This window comes from Brassica napus, chromosome C4 (genome assembly GCF_020379485.1).
Source record: "Brassica napus cultivar Da-Ae chromosome C4, Da-Ae, whole genome shotgun sequence".
Lineage (NCBI taxonomy): Eukaryota > Viridiplantae > Streptophyta > Magnoliopsida > Brassicales > Brassicaceae > Brassica > Brassica napus.
The window spans coordinates 6983040-6989399 of record NC_063447.1 but is presented as its reverse complement, the minus strand read 5'-3'; the positions used below and the strand labels follow the sequence as shown (position 1 = coordinate 6989399).

The following is a 6360-nucleotide window of genomic DNA, read 5'->3' as shown; positions in this document are numbered from 1 at the left end:
TCCATTGACCCATCTCGGAGCCCCTCCATGTGGTCTAGTGTGAGCTGCCAGTCCGGATCAGTATGAGAACCCATGATGCGATTTGCCAGTCCATGCCAAACCGTATAAGAGTATGGGCATGCAAAGAACAAATGGTCTCTTGTCTCATCAACCTCTCCACACAACGTACAACCCTGTATCATCCCCCAAGACCGCATCCTATCACCAGTGGATAACCTATTCTTTACAGCAAGCCAAGTAATGAACGAGTACCGGGGCACCCCTTGCGTGAACCAAACAACCTTACTCCATCCCACTGGCCCCTTTTTCACTCGAATTTGGTCCCACATCTTCTTGGAAGAGAAGTTCTCATGATAATCATCATCTCCAGCTTTCCATAAGACCACATCTCGTCCATACTGAGCATCAGAGACTGGTTCAGCTATGATGGCAGCATGAAGCTCATGATAGTGTCGACTCCGCTGTCCTATATATACAAATATATACAAATAATATACAAAATACAAATAATTTTTTTTTGTGACATATGAATAAATATATAAAAAGAGTAAATATTTGATGATATTATACCCTAAAATACAAATAATTTAATGGTCCTATGTTGGTTTTCTTTGCGACATATATAAATAAATAAAATATTAAATGTAGTTGTTCAAAAAAAATACAAATAATATACAAATACAAAAGTGTTTCAATAAAATATACAAATACAAATAATTTTATGGTCCTACGTTGTTTTTCTATGCGACATATAATTAAATAAATTTTAAATAAATAAAAAGATAAATATTTGATGAGATTATACTCTAAAATATAAATAATTTTATGGTCTTACGTTGGTTTTCTTTGCGACATATATAAATAAATAAAATCTTAAACAAATAAAATATGTTAATATTTTATGCAATTAAATGTATTCGTTTTAAATGAGTTTTGGACAATTCAAATTTGACAATACATTAATTGATACCGGTTTTCTTTGAAACATTGATATCAGTATTCTTTGCAACATTTAAATAAATAAAATTTGAAAAGATTTGATGAGATTATAATTTTTTTTCTTTGCAGCATATAGAAAGTCATTGATAACTTGATGCAATTAAGTATATGACGTTTTAAATGAGATTTGGATGATTCAAATTTGACAGATACATTAACTATTTTTTTTCTTTCTATTGCTGAATTGGTGTGACCATGCGCTATAGCTAAGGTAGGTTTCAGGGAAAAAAACTTTTTATTTACGGCTAATTGCGTGATCAAAGTTGATCAAAGTGGTATATATTGTGTTAAGGAAATTTAGGCATTAATTTTGGAGCACAAGTTTTGGTTAATTAATTCGTCAATATTTCTTATTATGAATCATATATGATTTCATCTTTTAAAATCTAATCTCTTCTCAGCTTGTATATAAATAGGCTGCATTGCTATCATTTACTCATCACAGTCTTATTTCCAAAACTTCATTACAAATTTCATTTCTCAAGCAAAACACTTATGGTGGGGTTCAACTCAGTTGCAGATTTGAACCATTTTAGACAATGTAGAGAGTTAGGGTGAATATCATCCGATTGTGGAAGCTATATTCCTGTGCTGGTGGCCTAACCATTGAAATGGTTCTCATTGATTCAAGCGTAAGTCTTCTCTTTTTAAGTTGTTTACGTTTGGGAACTCAAAGCAACTAACCGTGTCTTGAAGAATAAAAACTTATATGATATTATTTTGTTTTGTACAGGGAGATAAAATTCATGTAGGTGTGAAGAAAGATTTGGTAAATCTATTCGATTCTTTCCTTGCGGAAAGGAAAACATTAACTTTTACCAACTTTTTCAAAATTGTGTTTGAGCTCAATGATGTTTCAGAAATCGATGCTTTAAGAATGAAGTAATACAGTTCGTTTAATGCTTTTGTTTAAATAAAAGTGTTTAGTTTCGTAAGCTAATATCTTTTCTTATTGATCTTAATAGGATTACAAACGAAAAGGTTCTGAAGACACTTTTCACAACATTCGTGATTTTTTAGTTTTTAGTTTTTTATTTATTTGTTTATTTATAATTTGTTCCTTTCATATTTTATTATTCTATTATCTATGTTTCCTTTTATCTTATATTTATAATTTTAATTATGAAAGCAATTTATTTTGCCTATTTTACGTTTTATAGATATACACAATTTCGTTCAATCGTTCATTATATAATATGTAATATTTGTGCCTTTGAATTTTACATTCTAATGCTTATAGATTAAAAGTTAAAATATTTTTCAGCCCATTCACTCCGCGCAGGGCGCCGATGATCACCTAGTAATATGATTATAACTAATCATTTTAGTTATTTTAATGTTTTGTATTTTTTTGAATACTTATTCGGTTTTGGTTCAGGTCAAAATTGGTATTGGTTCTTTGGATATAACAATTTATGATATGTTCGAGTATTTATGCATGTGTCCAATCAGATTCAAAACTTTGATTTTTGAATCGATTTTAAGTCGGTTCTTTGGTTTGGTATCTTGTCCAACCCTAAGTTTACCCTTTATATTATATTGGTTCTAATAAATAAGTCGAAATATCATATTACTCAAAGTGTATAGTTTCTGAAGATAGAGACAAATCAATAAGCAATATGAACTAACTATTTATTTTATTTTGTTTAACAAAAAACTTAGTAAACATTAATCAAATTTAGGCGAAATTACAACTCAGATGCCCTTATTTCAAAGTTTTGTATATGTTAATCTACCTCAAAAGCGTAAAGAGTTTAAAGCTTGAGTAATCCAGAAACCAATCATCATTATATCTTTACAATCACGGTTACTTGTCTAAATGAAAGAGAAGTAAACAAAGTGAAAAAAAGGTAAACAAAGTGTATCAAACGTTGTAACACAAACGATCACGAAAGCTCAAGAAGAAGCTCCTTTCTTTGGCTTCGCTGCAGAGTATATATAAAAAGGTGAGAAGAAAAAGATCAAAGAAGATGGTGAAAATCAGGATTACATACACCCATTGAAGTGGATAACATACCTATTTCTTCACAGGCTCTTCCTTCTTTGACAAAATCAACTCAATGTGGCATGTGTTTGATATGTAAGCAGCAAAAAAAAAGAGAGAGTCAGCACATTGTGACTGAAACAAAAGTTGAAAAAAGAGTAGCATCATAAAGAACATACTATGGATTCTTACAGGACACGATAGGTCCTCCACCTCTGTTTCGCTGTTTAGTTCACTTGGGTGTGTGATATGGAAAGGGCATCAACATCCAAAACTTTGACCTGAAAATCACAAATGGCAATTAGCAACTGGCCATATGCGCCAAATCAATAAAACACATAGTAATGGAGTCAAAGCTCCAAAGTCACCTCAGCATTGCTCTCAACATTCTTGAGAAGATCAAGTCTGAACTGAGTAGATTTAACAGGCAAATGACCTTGATCTTTTGAATGCCTGATCAGCACCTCTAAAACCATGACAGAAACGTGTGAAGGGAAAGCTTGCTTAGGAGCTTTCACATCTTCTAAATACCTTTTGGACTTGATTCGAGAATTCACTTTTGTCTCCGCTCCACTCAGATAGTGACTGACCTGAGCTCTGCATTAAACAAAACATAGCAGCTGATACTTTGATTCAAGAGAAAATTCATGAAAGAGTTCATGGGATGATCAACAATCAAGGGTAGAAATCACAGATACTAACCTGAGCTCTCATCTTTGTTTCTTGCCATCAAAATGCATATAGTTTTCTAAGAACCCGATTGTTATTTCTTATTTTTCTAGGTAAGTCTTGATCCTTTAGCAATGATTGAGCAATGGCCTCAATTGTGAGTTTTCTTTTTGTTTTTGAAGACAACAACTTTGTAGAGATATGTGTACCATATTTAAAAGTTTTGTATACCCAGAAAAAAATTGCAGAGATTTTTTTGTTGTTCATGATTCAGCCTACTCAGTGAAACTCTAGAAAGAAATTTGAGGATTGAAAGGTAGAACATGAAATCGAATGGAACAAATCTAATACACTTATATGGCCTTTTGTATGGATCAACAGGACCTGATATCTGAAGATTCCTTCCTCTAAATGATTGAAAGAAGCAAAAACTCATGATCGAATCAGTCCACCAATCCTAATTCACTTTGTTCTTAGTTTCATGCGAATGTATCTGTGTATAGTGGTCGGAGGTAATGATGGTGGAACATAGGAAGAGGAGAAGATGACGACGCTAGATATGACCTAGATGTTGGATAGATTTTAATATTAATCCAATGATTAAAGTTTGTTTAATGTAAATATATCGGTCATCAAATAAATATATATAATACATGTTGCATTTTGTTCAATAGTCCCAAACTTAAAACATGCCAAGGTAATTTCAAATAGGACTATATTTTAATAGATTAGGTGTATTTAAATTTAGTCTCCTTCATTTGTGTGAATCAAAAGACCTGAGTAAAATAATGAAAGTCAAACAACGATACGGGATCAAATCAAATCTGGACTACATACTTCAAGAAGCTAAAAATTATATAAATAATTTCAAAAGTATAAATTTCAGAAAAAGGAATACACACTCCCAAAAAGAAGTTCCGCAGAATATTGGTGTTTTTATCAATATTATATATATTGTTATAAATCATGGAGTGGATTGCCATTAACCAGACCCGAACTGAGATCGGCCCAATACCTAGAAGATGGAGAGATGGCCGAAGCCCTAGAGAGAGGGGAGAGAAAGCCGACTTCAGGAGAGAGAGAGAATGGCGGCCACAAAGTTTGGAGAAAAAGAAACCCTTTCATTTTCCTAGTAGATGTAATCTTTCCATTATTATGTATTAGTAGTTTTCCTAATCCTAGTGTGTTTAGGTTTTGGATACTTTCCATTTATCTTTATCTTGTAATACTTATATAAAGGAACCCCCTTAATCATTAATAAGAACACAGAAATATTCAGTCTCTAAACTCTCTAATTTACAACACGTTATCAGCACGATAGACTCCAAAACCTTGAGACAAAATCTAACCTAAAATCCGTCACAAATAAACCCTAAACCAGGCGCAACTTAAAATCGATCTATCTCTCAAACCCTGAGGAACCAGACGACGAGCCACATATCAAATTGAAGCTCTTGACGAGGCCAATCCACCAGCGCAAACCGTTTGTCGATCCGATCTTAGACGCACCCTCACTCGCAGAAACAATACGCGGCGCCGTCTTGGTCTTTTGGAACCCTAATCCCGAAGAACCCTAAATTGTTCTTAGTTGCGTTCCAGCTCGTCAGCATCCGATCAGCTCCAGCTCTAAGGTGTTCCTAATCCTAGACAACCTCAGTTTCCAGTTCGCATCACAGCCAGCTTGAGTTCCCAATCAACCAGCTTGCGACCCCATAAGGAGCCAGCTCACGTCCGTGTGCAACTAGAGGTTCATCTGACTTTGGTGGTCCGGTTCAACGCTACAAAATAAAAGTTTTTTCGAAATCTGAAAACAAAAATCGAACCTGATTATTTTGTAAAGATTGAAACCTTAAAAGATAATCTCTAAAACTAAAAGTCATAGGTTAAATAGATCAATCCCCTATGAGTAAATCGAAGCTCTATAAGTTCGATTTAAACCCTAAAAACGAGATTGATCCATTGATCAATTAAAATCAGAACCTTAAAGGTTTTTGAATCTCAAATCAAATCCCCTTGATCAAAGATCAAAGTTTTCGAAATCCCCTAAAACCCTAATTTTGGAAAATCGGTTTTAATTTTGATTTGAAACTTGAGTGTTTGATTGATCGCCTAGAGCTATGGTTAGGATTGTTTTAAAACTTGAATCTGAATCTTTTTTGAACTAAAATCCTAATCTCGAATTTTAAAATTCCTAATGGCCTTGAAACCCTTAATCTTGATTGATATTCCTAAAGGCCTTGAAACCTTAAATCTCTCATTACTTAAAGCTTGAAAGATTGATTTAAAGAATTTACATATTGAATGAGAGTTAGGTTGTTAGATTATTTAATTCTAAAACTTAATAGATATGCAACTAAGAAATAAGATTGAATGCATCTAGATCTCGTTTCGTATATGGCTGTGTGGCCTAATACATTGTTCATACTTGCGGCCTTGTGCCCTTGATTGATTAAAAGCCGTGTGGCTTAGTGCATATCAAAGTGACCGTGTGGCCTAGTATCTGGATGGTTATATAAACCAGATTGCATCATGAACCAATCTTTAAGATTGATGTATCACACCAAGATGGCCGTGAGGCCTAAGCATCACAATACATGACCGTGTGGTCCAAGTATTATAGAGAGACTTATGAAATCATGTGCACTGATTATTTAAACTGGTTGCAAGAATTCTAAATCATGAACTGATTGATGATTTCAGATGCCGAG

At 33.5% G+C, this 6360-nt stretch overlaps 1 long non-coding RNA gene across 1 annotated transcript; it reads right to left on the bottom strand.

The window, feature by feature from the left end:
• Positions 1-2732: 2732 nt before the first annotated feature.
• LOC111205429 lies at positions 2733-4893 on the bottom strand. Its single transcript, XR_007321970.1, has 3 exons — positions 3352-4893; positions 3017-3264; positions 2733-2924 (listed from the first exon to the last, which is right to left on the bottom strand). It is a non-coding gene; the product is annotated as an uncharacterized LOC111205429 (long non-coding RNA).
• Between the last annotated feature and the right edge of the window lie 1467 nt (positions 4894-6360).